Source organism: Balaenoptera physalus (assembly GCF_965194825.1).
Source record: "Balaenoptera physalus genome assembly, chromosome: 16".
NCBI lineage: Eukaryota > Metazoa > Chordata > Mammalia > Artiodactyla > Balaenopteridae > Balaenoptera > Balaenoptera physalus.
This window is the reverse complement of record NC_138898.1, coordinates 66053970-66076267: the sequence shown is the minus strand read 5'-3', so window position 1 is coordinate 66076267 and position 22298 is coordinate 66053970. Positions and strand designations below refer to the sequence as shown.

Below are 22298 nucleotides of genomic sequence, written 5' to 3'. Positions count from 1 at the left end.
TTTTTAGTTATGGATGATCACAATGGTTTCTTTTCCAGTATTATGTTTGTTGTGGTTCAAATTTTCCCCCTATATACTATTTTTGGAAACATGAATTTTTTTTTAACCTTAGAGAACACTACTTATATGCTAACCTAAGAGTTATGAAGTTTCAAAGAGAAGGGTAAGAACTTCTAACAAGGAAAAGATAAACAGGAAAGAAAATAGGAAATAGCAGGGCAAAGCACTGTCAAGGAGAATCATTTTCTTAGTCACAGTGTTAGATACTATTTATACACAGAATACAAATATAACCAAAAAATTTAAGAGAAAAATGAGGAGTGGGATACTAGATGTATTATGAACATTTTATATATACGTATACCTAAATTTATTTAATAAGGAAAGACAAGAAACCTTGGGAAATACCATGACAAAGTACATCTCTACTGTTTTTATTAAAGTACATACAATTTTCAAATGAACCAAGAAAACAAAGAATGGGAAACCAGAATATTCTAGAAATAATCTTAAAATAACAGGGCAAATTCTTGAACATGGAGATCTGTAAAGCACTAAATTGTGTATAATTAAATACATATAGCTCAGAATGATATTAATGTTCCCAGCAATCAACAATTCTTTTCAAAATGAGGCTCATTACCACTTCAGAACACTCATAATACCATATAACTTCATGAGCATCACACAACCTGAATATACTCTAGGGCCCAAGCAGGGACTTTTCATTTCCAGAGTGTGGTGCTAGTTCTGTGAGCCAGACCGGGAAAAAAATGTAGATTTCCTAAAGCATGTGCTAGCTCAGTGACAGGAATTTTCAGTCACAAATGGCAATATATATACTTAAGCAATGAAACAAACAGTATACTGTTCAGCAATAACACAGAAGCCCTCTTTTTAACAGATAAGGAATATTTTCAAAAATATATGACGAAAATTAAACCAACTTTCTTGGGTTTCTTTGTATCTGGTTGATCTGTTTCCATAGCAAACAAACCCCAATAACACTTACCAATGGCTGTGGAATGAACTAAACTGTTGGATTGTTCCTTGAGAGGAGAGATTGTAGTTTTCCCCCTTTGCAGCCCTGGCATTTAGCACAAAGTCCAACACTTAATAAATATCTGCTATGTCAATAAACAATAATCATAAAACCAGTAAGGTCAAAATGCATCCACCGACAGCTATCTAGTATTGTTTTTTTTAAAATATCCATTACCTACACACACTTAAGTGACCATAACATTCAGGCACCAATAAACTCACTCTTTTTAGAGGTTTCTAGCAGTTTCGGCAAAATAAATCCTAATCTGAATTGATGCAGAATGAAATGTCTTTCAAAGGGGTTTTCAACTTATGCTTCAACAGAAACGTAAATTAATATGTAACTTCCCACCTCAATAACAATTAGTTAAGGGTTATTAGAAGTCTAGAAAATCATCAGCAAAGCAAAACAGAAAGCAGTGTTTAGGTCATAAAGTCAGAGCATCTAAGATGAAATTTGAGAAACCATTTCACTGGCAACATTGTTAAAAATAAATTTATGTATAAGACCTCTACACTAAAAACTAGAAAACTTTGCTGCGAGAAATGAAGGAAGGCCTATATAAATGGAGAGCTATCATATTGATGGACTGGAATTAACCTCAAATTAATCTATAGGCTCAACACAATCTCAATCATATTCCTGCTAGGTATTTTTTTCTTTTAAAACAAGCTGATTCTAAAATAGAAATGGAAATGCAAAGGAACTAGAATATCCAGAGCAATACTGTAAAAGAAGAACAAAGCTGGAAGACTTACCCTACCTGATTTCACGACTGACTGTAAAGCTATAGTAATCAGGACAGTGTTTCTGGCATAAGGATTAAGAAATAGATCAATGGCACAGAATGGAGAGCCCACAAACAGATCCACACTTAAATGATCACTGGATTTTAAACAAAGGTGCCAAAGCATCCCAATGGGAAAAGGGAGACTTCTTAACAAATGTTGTTGAAACAACCAGAAATCCATTGGAAAAAGATGAGCCTTGACCCCTACTTCATACCAGACACAAAAGTCAATTTGAAGTGCATCATGGACATAAATGTAAAATCAAAAATGATAAAGCCTTTAAAAGGGCATAAAGGAGAATACTTCCATGGCTTGGGGGTAGGCAAAGGTTTCTCAGGATGCAGAAAGCAATCATCAAAAAATGGATAAATTAGACTTTTTCAAAAATTAAAACTTTTACTCATCAAAACACACTTTAAGAAAATGAAAAAGTAAGCCACGGACTGGGAGAACATATTTGCAAAACACATTATTTGACAAGTATAAAGCATATATGAAGAACTCTAACAACCTCATAATAAAAAGACAAACCACCCAGTTTAAAAATGAACAGACGTGCTTCAGGCACTACTATTGTGTTTTAAGTAATATTCAGAATCAGGCCTGAGGTGGACTGATTATCATCTCATAGCACATCTGGGCAGGGAGGGTAGGCAATAGATTGAGGTGAAGGAAAATGGGACGGAGAAACACGGATAATTTGTTCTCAAAATAAGGGCATTTAAAATAAATATTGAGCTCTACATTAATGATATATATGCTGATGTCTTTAGGGAGACAGGTACACATGCCTGCAATTTATTTTGAAACATGTATAAAAAAAAGGTAAGACTGACTGATGGCTGGAGGGAGACACATGAGTACACATGAGATAAAACAAGCATGGTGAACTACTAATGGTAGAACCCGAGTGGTGTATACTTGAGTGCTCACTGTACAATTCTTGGAAAAATGCACAAAAGCTTTGGAAAAAATCTTTCACACATACAGCCAATAAGCACATTAAAAAGTGCTCAGTATCATTAGGTATTATAAAAATGCAAATTAAAACTACGATGAGACACCACTGCATACCCACCAGAATGGTTAAAATAAAAAAGACTAACTTTGCCAAACGTTGGCGAGGATGTGGCCCAGCCAGAACTCTCATACATTTTGGGGGGTGCAAAATGTACAGCCACTTTTGAAAAAGGTCTGCAGCTTTTTAGAAAATGAAACAAACATCCAGCAATTATCTTCCCACATCTATAGCTACAGAAATAAATATCTGTACAAGAATATTCACAGCAGCTTTATTCATAATAGCCCCAAACTGGAAAACAGCTCAGGTGTCCTTTAAAAGGAAAATGGATAAACAAATTTCGTGGCACACAATGGAATACTACTAAGCAATAAAAAAGAATGAAGTATTGATACATACCATGAACCCCAAGTGCAAGAAACCTTACACAAAAGAGTATATATTGTATGATTCCATTTATATACAACTCCCCAAAAGACAAACCTCACCTGTGGTGAACAAAACCAGAACAGTGGTTGTCTCCAAGGGGCTGGGGTGAAGACTGATTGGGAAGGGGCATGAAGAAACTTTTTGGGGTGATGGCAATGTTCTGTATCCTGACTGACATGGGTTTGGGGTACATATGCATATGCAAAAACTCATCTAATGGTGTACTTTAGATTTGTGCATTTCATTACACCTACATATGATATGTATTTTGCCTTGGAAAATGTAAATCACTTTTGAACTTTTGATGCTCATTCTGAAGTGTTTAGAGTTAAAGTGTACTAATAACGACCACAACTTTTTTTGAAGTACACGAAAAATTTGATGGATTGGTAAATGAATAGAGGTGGTACAGAAAAAATGTTAATTACAGAATCTAGGTATTTATTAGATGGGTATTTTGTGTATAATTCTTTCAACTTTTCAGTATGGTTGAATTTTTTCAAAATAAAATGTTGGCCGAAAAATAAATTAAAAACCCAGGATATCTTTTAATTTCTGTAATTAGAGAATAATATGTCATCCTATTCTTGTTAATTTTTCTTGTTAATGATAAGATTGACACGCACACTTGGGAAGAGCCACTCTGTTTTGCACAGATAGCAAATATCACAATTTCTTCCTTCAAAGTTATTACACTCTACTTCTTACTTTCAACGATGGGGGAAGGAGAAATAGAAAGAAAGCTGCTGCAGAAAAACTGTGCCTCCTGTCATTTAAAGTAAAACACTCAGAGAAGGTTAAATTATAAAATAGTACCTAAAAAACAGGGAACACTAAATATTTTATAAAGCAAAGTATACCAGAACTGAGAAGACACCCAAATTCAGGTTTAACACTCAAGGCAAAGATTGTTGACCGTTTCACTGCACAGAATGACTAACAGCAGTTGACTCTGAATCATCTAGTTGGATGAAAGCCGTTCTATGGTGCAGGGCAAGAAGTAGGAGTGTTGGAAGATGGTGCAACACGAATAAGGTGCGGGTGAGAGGGGCAGAACATGTATAAGAGGCAGACAGAACAACATGTACAAAAATATAGAGTCCCAAGAGTGAATAATGCACGGGAAAGAGCTAGAGGTTCAGCAGGGCTGGAATGCAGCATGCAGAACGGCACAAGAAAAGATCAGATAGCTAGGCAAGGTTTGGGCCATAAAAGGACTTAAAAGTCCATAAGGTGTCTGTACTGTATCCTAAAGGCAATGTGGAGGCACTCCGCAGTGAGCAAGGGTGTCACACCTAAATATATGAAGCAGAAAGATGGTCTGGCAGCTGTGTGGTTGGGAGGAGGAACAGAGCAGCTTATTGGAATTTTCCAAGGCAGCAAAGATGGAGGAGGAGGAACAGAAGTCACTTTCCTATGGTTTCTCAGATAATCCTTCTATTAACCATGGGATCTATCCTCAACTGGTAGTGCTGACTAGATTTCAGAGCAATATAACAAGCAATTAAATTATCTAAACTTTCAACCTACTAATACTATATACATCCTTATCTTAAAGGAAACTCAGTATTAGGACAAAAAGATCAGTAATTATCAAGAAAACTATATTTCAAGTCAAGAGAGCAAGCAACAGTTTGATCTTTTTTAGCTTGGAAAGAAGTGCTAAAATCTCAATCCTGAAACTTGAAAAGAAAGGAAGACACAATTCGAAATATTGTTTTTCTTTGTCTTCAGTTTTTTTCTTTTTCATACAGAGCCAATCCTAAATCTCAATTAAAAATGATTTGACTCTAAGAACACGAAAGATGCTCATAACTGAGCATCTGCATTGGAATCATAAAGATCTGGATTCAGACAAATCCCAACCTGCCATTTCCAGCCATGTAACTTTGGGTAAGTTTCCAAATAATAAGGTAATGGTAAGGTAAGTTCCCTATTTGTAAAACAGGAAAGATAACTCTTACCTATCTTGCACAATTGCAGGGAGGATTAAATGAGGTAATGCAAGTAAAAGCACCCAGAGCAGTGTCTACACTATAAGAAGCCGTCAACAAACATGGGTGCCCGTTCCATTCTTCTTCATACCTACAGTTTCCAGTGAAAATAACTAAGAGAAAGAGAATAAAGGTTTGCTTTTTCAAGTACAACATAAACATGTGTGAACTATTTGTAAAATGGTTTTCACATGGGCTTTCTCTCTCAACACCCTCATTAAATTAAAATGTACCTTGGGCTTAGATCTCAAATAAATTGATAGATAATACTAAAATATAGGGAAATGTATAAACAGAAGTCAAGGCTATAATGACTATTGATTTCCCTGCAAATTAAAATATTTCTCTTCCTTGGGAAGTTGAACCCCCTCTTTAAAAAGTCTCTTCAAAATGGTCATGCCTGACTTGCTCCCAACTGAGTCCCAAGAAAATCTATCCAAATGATATAAAAATATAAAAAATGGTACACTATGAAATCTATTACCTATTTCAACAACAATAAATAATAATGTGGGGCTTCCCTTATGGCGCAGTGGTTGAGAATCTGCCTGCCAATGCAGGGGACACGGGTTCGAGCCCTGGTCTGGGAAGATCCCACATGCCGTGGAGCAACCGGGCCCGTGAGCCACAATTACTGAGCCTGCGCGTCTGGAGCCTGTGCTCCGCAACGAGAGGCTGCGATAGTGAGAGGCCCGCGCACCGTGATGAAGAGTGGCCCCTGCTTGCCGCAACTAGAGAAAGCCCTCGCACAGAAAACGAAGACCCAACACAGCCATAAATAAATAAATAAATAAAAATCAAAAACTCATTTAAAAAAATAATAATAATAATAATGTGCAAGGGATAATAATGAAAAAAAAGCAAAAGGATAAGTGTGAGTGGGGGAGAAGAACAGAAGGGAACGAGTCTTTTCTGAGTACCCTTTTTACTTAATTCTTTGGATCATGGTAATTTTTTACATATTTTAAAAAATGAAATTAAATCAATAAGGATTGGGAACAAATTAAAAATGAATACAAGCAGAAACAAATGAACCTAATTATATATCAAACTGATAATATCACAAAAGAAAGAAAAGAATCCAAGAAACTTTTAAACACAGTCATGATTGTCCACCCTCAATGGGATACAGTCTAAGGACAAAAACAAACTACAAAGAAATTTTGAATTTCATGGGTTTGTTGCCAGTAGTAGTATTGGAGTGTAATCCTGAAATCAGTTTGTATATTGTAGGACTGAGCTAATGAGTAAATAGACTGATGTTTTGGGAATCAAGGTTTTCATTTTGGAGAAAAGATATACAAATAAGAAATGGAGGAAAGAGAGGAAAAAGCCAATGGTGTTAGACTGAAATTAGACTTAGGATTTTTATTTTTTAGCTTTTAATTTTAATGTAATATCCACACAAAAAAGTGCACATATCATAAGTGTACAATTTGCTGAGTGTTTACAAACTGAACACACCCATGCAACCAGCATTAGGAAACCAAATATTTCTCGTACCCTAAGAGCTCCTGATTTCTGCTTCCCTTCTATTCTCTTCTCCTGCGATAAGGATAACTACTACTCTGATTTCTAACATCACAGACTAGTTTTGCCTGTTTTCGTACTTTATACAATGGAATCATATAGCATGTCCTCTTTTGTGACTAGCTGCCTTTGCTCAATGTTATTTTTGTGAGATTCATGCATGTTCTTACATGTAGCTGTAGTCTGCTCATTCTCGTGGCTATATTCCACCGTGTGACATATCACTATTATAACATTCTACTGTAGATGGGTATTTGGGGAGTTTCCAGTCTTTCCCTATAACAAGTAGTGCTGCTATGAGTATTCCAGTAGATTGAACCATGTAAAATTGCTAATAGTACCTACAAAAAATGGCATTTCATATAATTCAAATTAATACATCATCTTCTGATGAACATATGTATATATTTCTGTTGAGTAAAATCTAGAAGTGAAATTGCTGATATTTAGAATTACACAAAACCGTTTTCTAAAATGGTTTTATACCAGTTTACATATCCACCAATTGCTCTATATCCTTGATGAACTGGTGTTTTCTTTCTTGTTGCAGCCATTCTAGTTGCTATGCATAATACGTCACTGTGGTTTTCATTTGCACGGCTCTGATGACTAATGAATATATATCCATATCCATGCACACCATCTGGATTTCTCTTTTGTGAAGTTTGTGTCAAGGCTTTTGTCCATGTATTTATACTGGTTTGTAGGAGACCTTTATATACTCTGGACAAGAATCTTTTGTTAAACGTATGTGTTACGAATTATCTCTTCCCACTCTGTGGGTTGCCTTTTCTCTCTCAGTGATGTCTTTAGGTGCACAAGAGTAATTCATTTAAATATAGCACAATCAAGACTTCTCTGGCGGCACAGTGGTTAAGAATCCGCCTGCCAATGCTGGGCATACGGGTTCGATCTGTGGTCTGGGAAGATCCCACACGCTGTGGAGTAACTAAGCCCGTGCGCCACAACTACTGAGCCCACGCACCGTAACTACTGAAACCTGGGCGCTCTAGGGCCTGCTTGCCGCAACTACTGAGCTCATGTGCCTAGAGCCCGTGCTCCGCAATAAGAGAAGCCACCGCAATGAGAAGCCGGCGCATCGCAACGAAGAATAGCCCCTGCTCACCACAACTAGAGAGAAAGCCCGCGTGCAGTAATGAAGACCAAACGCAGCCAACAAATAAATTAAAAAAAAAAAAGTTTAAAATAAAGAAATATAGCACAATCTATCACGCTTTTCTTTTATGAACAGTGCTATTTGTGTTCTATTTAAGAACTTTTTGTTCACCCCAAGGTTATGGAGATGTTTTCCCCCAAAAGCTTTCTTTACCTTTCAGAGTTGATTTTTTTCTGTTTATGGTATAAATTGCAGGTAAATTTCTTTCCACTGGGTATTTAACTAACCCAGAAGCATTTATTTAAAAAGACCATCTTTTCCTCACTGCCTGTACAGGTCACCTTTGTAATGAATCAGGTGACAGAATATTGTCTGATTTCTCTATTCTGTTCTATTGGTCAGGCTGTTTATCTGTCTAAACTGTTATACTATAGTGTTATAGTAGGCCTTGATATTTGGTAATATAAATCCTCTGGTTTTATTCATCTTTTTCAAGACTATATGGCTATTCCTGGCTGGATTCATAATTTTAAAAAAATTTCCTAGCTCTGTCTATTGAAAAGGGCTAGAAGCAATGACAGCCAAGTTAACAAGAAGTATGCCTAGCTCTCAGATCTTGATTTCCTCACTAAAAGGAACCAGGGATCTTAGAGAAAGGGCTCGTTTCAGGCAATGAAAAGTATAAGGAGATCCTGAAATATCCTGGGCCAGAAAGTAGGTAAGTGCTCAAAAATTAAGGGGGATAAGTCAAAGAGATACAAAAGCCACCTTTAACAGGCTCTTTTTTAGCCAAATTTGGGCAATTTGTGTATCAAAAACGATGACAGTAGTGGATTGTACCTTTTCAATTTCAAAAAATAAATCTATAAGTCCATAGAGATACTTCCCTTAAAAAAGGTTCGTATTTCCAGAAAAATGCCACCTAATAGAAAGAAGGAATGTTAGAGAAACATCCATTTCAAGTATCTTTATAATAACTTAGGCAAGAATGATCATCAAAACCATGGATGGAAGACGGCTGGGAAACAGAATAGTCAGATAGTCTCAAAATACTATCTCACACATTACTTTATAATTAATTCTTAATTACAAAGAGGACAGGGTATATTTACATAGAAATAGGAGTTGAAGGGGAACACTACCTTAACCAAGTGATCAAACTGAATATCACCAATAATGGAACTGTCATGTACGTCCTGATGGGATCCAACAAGTACACAATGTCACCTGTGTAATATTCCCACCAAAATGTTTAACCTGGACTGAGCACAAGGACCCAAACAGACAAATCCAAACTGAGGGTCATTTTGCAAAATAACTGGCCTGGACTCCCCAAAAATGTCAAACGAAAGATTTAAAAAAAAAAAGAAAAAGAAAGTGGTTGTGAATACAAAATGGTGCAGCCACTTCAGAAGATAGTTTCTTACAAAACTAAACATACTCTTACCATACAATCCAGCGATCACACTCCTTGGTATTTACCCAGAGGAGCTGAAAACTTATGTCTATACAAAAACCTACACACAAATGTTTATAGCAGCTTTCTCCATAACTGCCAAAACTTGGAAGCAACCGAGATGTCCTTCACTAGGTGACTGGATAAAGAAACTGTGGTACATTCAGACAATGGAATATTATTCAGTGCTAAAAAGAAATGGCTATCAAGCCATGAAAAGACATGGAGAAAATTTAAATGCATATTACCAGGTGAAAGAAGCCAGTGTGAAATATTGTATGATTCCAATCACATGGCATTCTGGAAAAGACAAAACTATACAGACTATGTTCGGGGAGGGGGGACAGAGAAAGAAGAGATGAACAGGCACAGTACAGAGGACTTTTAGGGCAGTGAAACTATGATACTATAATGATGGATACGTGTCATCATATATTTGTCTAAACACACAGAATATACAACACCAACAGTGAACCCCAAGGTTAACTATGGACTTTGGGTGACTGATGTCAGCATACGTTAAACCTTCGTAAAAATGTACCACTCTGGGTACACTTAGGGGAGGCTATGCATGTGGGGGGGGTTATGGGTATACGGGAAATCTCTGCACCTTCCTCTCAATTGTTACAAATGTGAAACTGCTTTGAAAAAAATAAAGTCTTTTTTAAAAAAAAGTAGGGGAACTATTTTAGATTAGAGGAGATTAAAGGGAGATGACAACTAAATGCAATAAATGATACTTGATTAGATCCTGTTTTTTAAAAAAAACAATGAAGAACATTATTGGGGAAAGTGGGGAAGTATGAACATGGGCTATATAGTAAATATACTTTTGTACCAATGTTAATTTTTGTGAGGGTGATAACTGCATTTTGGCAAAGTGAGAATGTATTTATTCTTAGAAGATGCATGCTGCCGTATTTAAATACGCCTACAACTTACTAGTAAATGGTTCTTAAATAAAAAGTTAATAAACTGCTCTGAGTTCAGGAGTTAAAAAGAACACATAAAAAGATTGCTACCCTATTTAGGAAACTAGAAGAGAAAAAATGTCCATTTATATTTTTCCATAGAAAAGATACAAGTGATTTATAGCAAGTAGATCTTTCTTTTAATCTTTTAATGTCAAATACTTTAATATGAAATGAATTGCCATTAACAGGATGATCTATTATTAGGTTCTCAATTTTACTAGGAAATCCGAAAATATATTTAAAAGATTAAAAAGGACAAAATGACTACGTGGATATCTTCCACTAGAGGAATTTTTAAATTTTCCTTATTCATTTAGCTGAGTACCTTCAAAGGTACTAGGCTAGAATGTAGAGAGACACAAAATTGACTAGAGTTCTCTGTTCTAAACTATCAAGGTGCGTGTTGCTAAAGTCATTCTTCCTCACGTGGCAATGTCTGAGACGGGTATAAAGTGAAATATGACGTGAGAGGGAAATACTGAACATGCCTGAGTTTTTCTTTATTTGTATGAACGTCCACATGAAGAAACTTTCTATAGCACCCATTATACATGCTGGTTGAGTTGAAACGGGAGGTGATCCTGACAGATTCAATGAGATTGATGGTGACTGTAGAATGTCTTAAATCTTCAACAAGTTTTTTAGGTAAAACTATTCTGTTCAAGTAAAATCTTAAACATTTAAAATTTTAGCTTTATATGTGGTTACATGCATACCTTTTGTAACTATTTTCTTTATATGAAAGTTAAAAGCAATAGTTTATCTTAAAAATACTTCTGTCTTTCTTCCAAATAAAACTTATCTTTCCTATTGTAATAGTGGTCTTTATAACCCTAGGCCTTAGAGCCAACTCCATCTTTACAACTTTACTCCTTTTCAGCTGCGTATCTTTGCATTATTTAATCCCTCTGACCCTCAGTTTACAGGTTCTATAAGATGGGAACAATTAAAACCTACCTCATAAAGTAAAATGTCTTTACCTATTCAGGGAAGAAAACCTCTCTTCACTGGCAGAATTTAGTACTTTAACTTGGCTATTTACCAATTTGGGTTCCAGGCCCACTGTGTGAGCAAGGGGGAAGAATGAAGAGAAGTGCAGAAACACATGGAAGAACACACACAGTGCCCTGGGTGTAGGTGGATTAAAAAACTATGCGCTGATTGGTTATATCATAAAAGGGAGTGAGAAAAAAAGTGTTTTGTTTTCCTGAGAAGACACAGGGTACTAAGAAGGTCAGATTATAAGTGTTAGGTATTTAATCTACATGATTATATTTCTTAAAAAAGCAAAGGTAGGGAACAGCACTTTATATAAAGTGTACAGCTTAAAAATAAAAATTCTATTGGAAAAAGTTCTGTGTTAGTATATTTAAACCACTTAACACATTAATTCAAATAATTACGTTTTCAAACATTTGGGAAAAGAAAATGGAGTTGCATATATGAAACATTTGATAAAAAACCAAATATAGTATATTCTAAAGTATACCATATGAGTATATATTGATGATTCTAATTTTCAAAAAAATAATCAGTCTTTTTACTTTTCAGTTATTCAGTAGTATCTTATTTATTTGGTTTCTATCTGTTATAATCAACAGGTCACCTGGACCAAGTAAGAGTGAGAACCAACCCTGACAGCTCTTCAATGGGGCTGCACACCCGCTCCAGGCCTTGTCCTTCTGGGTCTCTGGGGCCAGCTTTGACACGTCAGCCTCATTCACTCCACCCACTACCAGCGACTCCCATCTGTTCTCTGTCTCCTAACCCACTCAGGCTTCCCAGTGACTGAGACAGCCACACAATGGCACAGACGGGCAGTGAGGGTGGCCCTGTGAACCGAGGTGGGAGCCTTCAGCCACTGAGCCCAAGGGTAAAGGAGCAAGTATGGACTACGGGAAGCAGGACTACAGAGAGTTTCATCAAATTGTGTTTCTATGATTCCCAGATGACCTCAGTGATAGTCTACTTTATTTCTATTACACCATTTACCACCATGATAGAACTCTTTATCAACATCAAGTCTCATTTGAAGCTCTGTTCGTCAACAAAGGATGAGGATCTGTGACGTGTTGTGAAGATTCAACTTGACATTTGCTCGGCTCTAAGTAGAACCCCTCCAATATCTATATAATCGTGAGCCATCAAATCACTATGATATTCCCCATTATATAGCATTTTGCCAAGTTGGATAAAATTCAAATACCGAGGAAAACAGAATTTTTCTTAATTTCAATATTATAAAGAGAAAATAATATGAAGAATGAATTCTGCCAACCAATGAAAACTTTTCTCCTTGAGGCTCCAAGTTTTTTTAATAACTCTTTTTTTAAATTGAGGTATAGCTGATTTACAACATTATATTAGTTTTCAGGTGTATAACACAGTGATTCAAAATTTTTATAGATTATACTCCATTTATAGTTTTCATAAAATATTGGCTATATTCCCTGTGCTGTCCAGTATATCCTTGTAGCTTATTTATTTTACACGTAGTAGTCTGTAACTTACTCTCCTACCCCTATCTTGCCCCTCCCCACTTCCTTCTCCCCACTGATAACCACTAGTTTGTTCTATCTGTGAGTCTGTTTCTTTTTGTTATATTCACTAGTTTATCTGTTAGATTCCACATATAAGTGATAACATACAGTCTTTGTCTTTCTCTGTCTGACGTATCTCACTCAGCATAATACCCTCCAGGTCCATCCATGTTTGTACAGATGGCAAAACTTCATTCTTTTTTGTGGCTGAGTAGTATTTCATTGTGTGTGTGTGTGTGTGTGTGTGTGTGTGTGTGTGTGTGTGTGTGTGTGTGTGTGTGTGTGTGTGTGTGTGTGTATACATCTTCTTTACCCATTCATCTGTTGATGGACACTTAGGTTGCTTTCATATCTTTGCTACTGTAAATAATGCTGCTATGAACCCTGGGGTGCATGTAAAAAGATAAGTTCTTGAACCAAATGAATAACTATGTCACTGGCTCCAAGTGATCTAAGGTCTAACATGTTATCTTTTATGACAATCTTGCTGACCATTCTGTGCCAAGAGCAGACGCTGGAAAGCTACTTGCCATGAGAACCAACCGTAACTATCAGCCTTAGTCTTTAACCAAAAATTTGGTTTCATTCATTCACTGATCAAATAGCCAGGAGCACCTTGGTGTGCCCAGCAAGGTCTGAATATTTAGGTGGATCCCAAAGTTAAAATGACACTGCTGCTGTAGTCTAGTCAGAAAGCTAAGTTACCTGTATACAGAGAGGAAGCATGCTTCAGGGGAAAAGCACAGGCCTTGTGTTAAAATCCCAATCCCGACTCCTGTTTTCGGCTGTTATGGAATAACAGGACTGCTCTTAACCTGTCACTATAAGAAACTGGAAAACTGGACAAAATACACGAAACAACTGCTTTCCTACATTGGGAAGCAGGCAACACAGGACTGTGACCCTTAAGAGCAGGGAAACAGGGAGGGGGAAGGGTAAGCTGGGACCAAGTGAGAGAGTGGCATGGACTTATATATACTACCATATGGAAAATAGATAGCTAGTGGGAAGCAGCCGCATAGCACAGGGAGATCAGCTCGGTGCTTTGTGACCACCTAGAGGGGTGGGATAGGGAGGGTGGGAGGGAGGCACAAGAGGGAGGAGATATAGGGATATATGCGTATGTATAGCTGATTCACTTTGTTATAAAGCAGAAACTAACACACCACTGTAAAGAAATTATACTCTAATAAAGATGTTTAAAAAAAAAAGAGTAGGGAAACAAATGAGATGAGCCTTACAACCGCCCTAGCTTTCTGTCGAGGCAATATCTAGACTGTAACTCAAACAGACTCACTGAATTGAGACAGAGATGAGAGCTTAGGGAGGCTACGGCAGCTAGAAGTTGAGCGTAGAAAAGGAGCTCCAGCAGTCTGCATAAGGGTGCCTCTGAGTCTTTGCTGAGCACTAAGCTATAAGTCTACAAAGTAAAATTTCATAAGGCTGGGCAAGAAACGACCAGGAAACTGTACTGAACGATTCCCAAAGTGCACACAAGGTTTGGGAATGTTTGCGCTCCAATCAGCCATAGTGAAAAGTCCTCCCTGAGCACCTAGTAGGGCATTCAGTAAGATTCCAAAGGGGTTCAAGCCCTAGTAGTTAAGGTACCATCTGTGCAATGAATGCGACCCTAGATTTTTCCTAACAAAGCTTTAAAAAGGCCTTGTGGGTGATCCAAAAGTCCAGCACTCTTACCAAACCAAAGCCTAACACTTAGGAAGACGACAAAGACAAAATCCAGCCACTCAGCAATGTAACATTCATAATGTTATCTCCAACAAAAAAAATATGAGACTACTTGTCAAGAGGCAGGAAAATGTCTTTAATAGTAGAAACATTTTATCAATAAAAACAGACCCAGGAATGACAGAAAAAAAGGAACTATTAACACCTATTATAACTATGTGCAAGTATTTAAAGGAAAACATAAATATAACGAAAAGAGAAATGGACAATGTAAAAAGAGCTAGAGATAAAAATATCTAAGATAAACATTTTATTGGATAGCATTAGCAGCATATTACACTTGCATTAGAAAAGATCAGTAAACACCAGAAAAAAAAGAAGCATAGCTAATGAGATGTAAAAACAATAATGAAATACTAAAAAAAACAAAAAAACAAAAAAACAAAACAGGCAAGAAGAGAGAAATAAAGGAACAGAGAACAGAATGGACAAACATGACATATAACAAAATGATAGATTTAAACTCAACTGTGGTAGGTAGCCTCTAAGACATTCCCCAGTGATCCCAGCCTTCTGATGTTTATGGCCTTGAATAATCCTCTCCCCTTGAGCAATTTGCTTCTAATCAATAGAATAGGACAATGTTAAGGAAATGTTGCAAAAATTTTGTCTTGCTAGCATTCTTCTCTCTTACTGCCTTTGATAAAGTAAGCTGCCATGTTGGAGAGGCCCACATGGCAAGGAACTGAGGGCAGCCTCCAGCCAACAGCCAGCAAGTAACTGAGGCCCTCAGTCCAACAGCCCTCAAAGTACTGAATCTTGCCAAGAACAATTTAACTAAGGTTAGAAATGGATCATTCCTCAGTTGAACCTTCAAACGAAACCTGAGCCTTGCAGGCTTGTGAGGCAGAGGTACCAAGTTAAGTTGCTCCTGAATTCCTGATCCACAGGAACTGTCAGATGATAAATGCATCCTGTGTTAAGCTGCTAAGGTATGAAGTAGTTTGTTACACAGCAATAGGTAACTAATATACCAGACATATCAATAATTACCTTAAATGTAAATGATCTAAACATCGCAACTGAAAGACAGAGATTGTCAGACTAGAGTAAAACAAGAAAAATCCAGCTCTATGCTGTCCATGAGAAATGTACTTTTAATATAAAGGTACAGATGGGTTAAAGGTAAAAGCTGGGGAAGACTATATCATGCAATGCTAAACATAAGAAACTTAGAGGGGCTACATTAATATCAACAAAGTAGACTTTAGGAGTGGGTCATTACCAAGAATGGAAGGACATTTCACAATGTAAAGGGATCAATTCATCAAGAACACGTAAGAGAGGCTCAAAATACATGAAGCAAAAACAATACTGAAAGGAGAAACAAACAAATCCACAACAGGAGATATCTCTCTGAGTAGTTGATAAAACAGGTTAAAAAAAAAACAAACCAGTAAGGGTTATACAAGACTTGAACAACCTTATAAACCAACTGGACCTAACTGAATTTACATAACATTCCACTATCAATGGTATATAAAATTTCACGGTCATTTAAGAAATGTAATACATTTTTATGAGAGAGTATACTTTAAATAGTTTCAGTGTAACAGGTGATAAAAACAAAAACCAAAGTATTGTCTAAAGCCCCTGGACTCTGAAATTCAGAGTTTAGGACTAAGTTCTTGGATTTCTTTAAATTTCAATTTTTTCAATCCTAATTTGATCTGATGGGAGTAAATTTAAATTCCTTTCTTTGGAAAATCCTCCAAATTAAAATACTTGGGTGTCCAAATAAAATCTTCAAATTTTTGAAGGTGTATGCATTTGTTTCAGTTGGGGGTGGAGAAAGCAGTCAAGCAAGCAGCTTCTCCACTTCTATGCACAAATAAACAAAACAAGCACACAATTACACAACTAGAGATTTCACTACTTTATTAGCAAGTTATTTAACCAAATTCCCTTTCTTTGAAAAAGAGACTATTTCACAGAAATAGTGAGCGATAGAAAAATCTACGTTTGAAAAACGTATTAGAAAAGTACTACGTTCTCCTAAAAGCATATCTAGTTAAAATATCACTTTTTAATTCTTGGCTTGAGAAAAATGATAATATAAGCATATGTATCTTTTTCATCATATATATTTTATACCTCAAGAGCCACAAAATTCTTTAGTACATTCAATAACTATTCATGATCAATTACTAACCAACTTTCTATTTCATTTTCATTTCCATTTTACTAAGAAGACCTCTTTTTTTTTTTTTTTTGCCACACCATGTGGCTTGCGGGATCTTAGTTCCCCAACCAGGGATCGAACCTGGGCCCCCAGCAGTGGAAGCGCAGAGTCCTAACCACTGGACCATCAGGGAATTCCCACTAAGGAGACCTCTTAAACATCCTGGGTTTGTGACAGGTTACTAAAATGTAATAAAATAACTTTTCTTTTTACTACTAATTTTAAGAGGCTTGGTTGAGATCATATATTAATTTACTTCCTGTGTTTCTTTTTAAAATTTGTTCAGGGCTTCCCTGGTGGCGCAGTGGTTGAGAATCTGCCTGCCAATGCTGGGGACATGGGTTCGAGCCCTGGTCCGGGAAGATCCCACATGCCGCGGAGCAACTGGGCCTGTGCACCACAACTACTGAGCCTGCGCGTCTGGAACCTGTGCTCCCAACAAGAGAGGCCGCGATAGTGAGAGGCCTGCGCACAGCGATGAAGAGTGGCCCCCGCTTGCCGCAACTAGAGAAAGCCCTCGCAGAGAAACGAAGACCCAACACAGCCAAAAATAAATAAATAAATTAAAAAATTAAAAATCTGTTAAAAACGTATTACAATCCTATGACAGAATCAGATATCAAATCATAAGAAATTTTTGACTGTGTACAATTCTTTTATTTAATAGTTAAAACTGTACATTCATCCAAAGGATTAACTCACTGAAAAGAAACAAGCACAGAAGGAAACAAACCATACAAAATCCCCCAATAAACCTGATCCTTCAAATGTGGAATGCTGCTCATCCCTGGAATTTCATACATGCCACTCAGACTTCAGACTGGGATAACCATGAGGCTATACAGCATTTAAGGCCAACTATAAACCAAATAACCCTAATTACCCATTTCCTTAAGTTGTCCAGTCTTCAAATCTCCTGGGTTCTGCCCTTCTCATTTATTTTTAACATTATATTCTTTTTTTAAAGAAATGTATAATAATATACAAAATATTTTGAGAATTCAGATTAATTGAAAATCAATTTATAGATCTGCCCCCCCACCCCAAGACCTTAAAGCATCATATGAACAACTGTCATCACAGCAAGATATCACAGAATATTCTACAACACTAGATCTGTTTCTGTTTTCACACATTCCAAAGGTCACTGTGAAACAAGTCATCATATACATGTACATATTTTAATATGTATATTTGTTTTTTAAAAGGTCGTTTCTGATTTTAATGAATTTGTTAAATAATTGGGTTCATAAATGAAAGAATTTTAGTTTAGAGATGTGATTATGGCATAGATTTCCTGGAATCAAAACAAAAAAGAAAAAATTTAAAAGACGACTCAGAGCAAGAAGTCTCTTTAAACATAACAAATAACTGTTTTATTACTTCAAAATACCAGAAGTCTTCTGTATAGTACTTATCATATACATCAGATGCCTTAAAAGAGTCTCAGCAACCATATCTACTATCTTAATCTCTTCAGAACAAGTACATAAGGAGAAAAATCTATAAATCAGTCCTTGATGACAGAGGGTTTGTTTAGGAGTTTACCAAATGGAATGACCCTGCTGGAATTCCTTCAAGCGGCCTGTGAAAATGTCAGAACAGAGTCTGTTTTGGAGGTCATAGTCCCTAGAGAGCTCTGAGTTTTGGCCTGTTTGTCTTTTCACATGCTTTAATATTTGAAAATCATTCCTTGTAGACACTGACTGATGCCCAGGGAATGCTAGGATTGTGGGAACTGGCAGTACCAACAAGAGAGACAAACTTCATGGGAAATCCGTGCCTACTACATTTGCCCTCTCAGCTCCCATAGGGTAAGTGCTCTTCAAATGTTATGTAGGTCCATGGCGAGACATTAAAAAACTGCATGTCATTTTGACGTTTTTAAAAAGAAATACTTGTGGAAATGGGGGCAAAAATTACTGGGACTATTGAAAGAAACATTAAGGTATAAAACACCATGATGGAACCCTGAAAAACTATATTCGCTAAGTATTAATTTAAATATTGAATTCTCAAAATATATATAACAAATAATTATAAACTGCTAATTATATGCCCTCATTGTTCTAAATACTTGATTTATATGAACTCATTTAATCCTCACAACAACCCCCATGAAGCAGGTACTATATGATCCGCATTTTGCAGAGGAGGAAACTGAGGCAAAGAGAGGACGACTAATTTGTCTAAGTTCACATAACTAGTAATGGTAGAGCCAGATGGGACGGCTCCAGAGTTGGTGTCCTTAACCACTGTGCATACTTAACCACTGCCTATTTCATGGTATTTTACATCAAGCATGCAGGGCTGGGTGCCTATGGCATGTACTGAGTACTTACGCTGTGTCATGTACATGTAGTTACCATCAGTGCTTTATTTCATTTAAGCCTCCCAATAACCTAGGAGGTACATCTAGCGTGACCCCTATTTACAGATGACAGACACAGGCTTGTGTGGCCTCACACCACACGTCTAGTGCCACGGAGCAGGTTCTAGGCTTGTCTCTGCACTCACTTTCTTTACAATTAGGTTCTTCTTCCTCCCAGTTATCTGGGAGAACCATCTCTAAATTAATTTTCTTTAGTTGAGAGAATTACTTTCAAAGATCTATGCATCCAACAATTTTATGAGAATATCTTACATTTTGAACTGCCAACACTGTACTAGAGGTATAAGATCTAAGAATTAGTTAGGGTAAGAGACACGATGATCATTCAATAAATGTTTTCTAATAATAAAAAGTAAACCCACTTCCACTCTTGAAATACTGATTTCTTTTAAAACTTTGGGAAAGCTGAGCATTCTGATATGGTAAACTTTTCTTTTACATAGTACATGATGGCTGTCTGATCAAGTACTCTAATCGATATATTTCTTAACTTCTATGTCGGGAACAGGGATTGTCAAAGAGCATCTCCTATTTTGTAGCTATGAATCTGAAATCTGCAGAGAGTGCTGACAAATTCTAACATTTGTCAGTTTTTAAACTTAACCTACAAGAACCAAAGGCAAGTTGTGAATCAGACTTTTTGCTTTTCTTGTTCTATCTTTACTAAACATAGAGGTCACACATCAAAAATTTAAGTTGGTGAAACAGATACCCAACTATTAGCATTTTCTTAATGAAAACAACATAAACAACCAGAAAAGGACATGAATAATTTAGGATTAAAAAAAAAAGGTAAAATAGTGTCTTTTAACTGAGTCTGATCCTGTTATAAAAATGTTAACACATACCTGCCAACCCTTGAAAATCACGAACAGAAAGATATTGCATATTCTAAGTTAGATATATTTTTTTGAGGATAACACAAATCGAGTCAATTTCTTTTTACTTTTAAATATGGGGGGGAAATTCTGACTAATTGAGAGAGCTGGCATGTATGTTTAATAATACATCTGTGAGGAACATATTAAACAGCGACATTAATTCATATCTATGGAAAATTCCATCCGTTAACTGAGATGGAAGTTATCTTCCATTCTTTCTGTTTCTGCTGCCCAATGAATAGTACAAGGCAAAAGTGATAATGAGCTATAAGAACACATGATGTAATGAGAAAGGGCAGCCACAGAAAGACACATGGGCTGAAAGCTACCATACGTATATTACAATGGGCATAACTGTGACACAGAGAGCTCGAGACTTACCCATGCTCACAGACTGAGTCAGCAGAGGAGACTGGAGTCCTGACTCCCAAAAGACTATACTTCCTGTTAATAATAGTGAGGGCAGCAGGTGAGGGTAGCCAGCAGTATGGATTAATTTAAAGGAGTTAGAAAAACATTGGGTATGATATTTGCTAATTAATTTGGGTGATTATTAACTATAAACCAAAGAGAAAATTCCAGTTCATTTGTAACTCCAACATATTTGTCCTTTTGCTTTCTGTCACAGTAGTACTTTATCACTGATGTCTTAAAATAACAAAGAAAAAATCATGGGTCACTTTTTTTTCAGTACACTCTGTGTATTTATCAGGTTTTTATAGAGTTATGGTAGACAGCAGGTGTCCCATATCAACCCTTTCTCTTCCTTTGTAGCTAGAAGAGGTCACCGTAGTTGGGTTAGAGGCAGACATAAGTAAGAAGAGCCCTGACTTAATTTTACAAAGTCTCCCGGCCCAGCACAAGGTCTGATTATAAACTAACTATTCAATTCCAAATAGCCTTGAAGGGCCTAAGTAGCTAAGGGGTTATAGTTGAGTAATATTTACTAACTAAGCATTTATATCACATATGTTATTTTAAAAAGTCCTTGCTGAGGAACAGGAAAGACTGTTTCTTAATAAATTAGTTTCAGTTTATTCACTGGTCCAGTGCCAAATATACATCACATGGTGGTCTCTAGTTTTATGAAAACTACATCAATCTATACAAAAAAAAGTATTTCTATGACTCTAGTAATTCTAAAAAAGTCTTGTAAAAATTTTAGGTAAACATTTTTGTAAGTTTAATATGATGAGGTCTCATGCTGGATTAAACTGCTAATTACTATTATGTTCTAAATCCTACTTTAAATAAATGTTAATTGCTGACGCTCCAAGGGCATTTTTGCAAGAGGACACAATTTAAAGACTGGATAAATAACTCAAAATGAGGCTTCAAGGGTGCTATAACTGGGGCCTATGGTCTTGCTGATGCACTTCTGAAACTGTTATAAGCTTCACGCACCCCCTCAGCAAAAGTTAAAGCACTCCTAAGTCAGTGTTCTGACACTGCCGGCTACAAACGGGAGAGGCTGTGAGTTCATGCCCAGCCCCCGCCTTCCCTCTGTCCACATACACACTGCCTGGGTGTGTCCAGCAATGCACTGAAGCAAATGAAATTCTCAGTAACAGCAAAACTATCGAAATAAGAAACCGATAGTAGAAAAAAGAACATGGACAGGGTTACAGGTGCTTATTTACACTGTGAAACAAAACATGCTATTTAATAGGAGACTTTATAAAGACCACTGTGAAAGAGAGTACCTCACCCTTAAGCTACTTACATGGCTTCCTTTTCATTTTGAAGGGTTAAAGAAGCTGTCACAAACAAAAAGTATGAGAGTTGGCACAATTAATCAAGAAATTCATTTGCAGCTGCCAGGAAATTCATAGCTAACTTTAAACGTTTAATTGTGTTTAGTATAAGTCCTAAAGCCTTATTTAAAAAATGTATTAGAAACTAAGGAAAATTACAGTCAAGGAGTATATATTTCTCTTCTCAGTCTAAGTACTCCTCAGTAACTCCTGAGAGCAGGAAAAGAAACTGTCTAAATGTATCAGAATGTTTATTAATATCCTTGAGAATTATTTTAAATATTCAAGAACCTAAATACGTTAATAATAAAGCCAATGACAAGACAATTTTACATAAAAGTATTCATTTCTATTACGTTCAGTTACAGAAAGGGAAAGCAAGAATCCCACAGTTCCACGTCTTGGCTATTTAGCATCTATTTATTTCCTTCCCATTTATGACACTA

General features: G+C 36.5%; 1 protein-coding gene across 15 annotated transcripts in view; it reads right to left on the bottom strand.

Annotated features, from left to right (window-relative positions):
- Nucleotides 1-22298, bottom strand: part of MRTFB (myocardin related transcription factor B) — a 258022-nt gene that overhangs the window by 99105 nt on the left and 136619 nt on the right. The window lies entirely within an intron of this gene.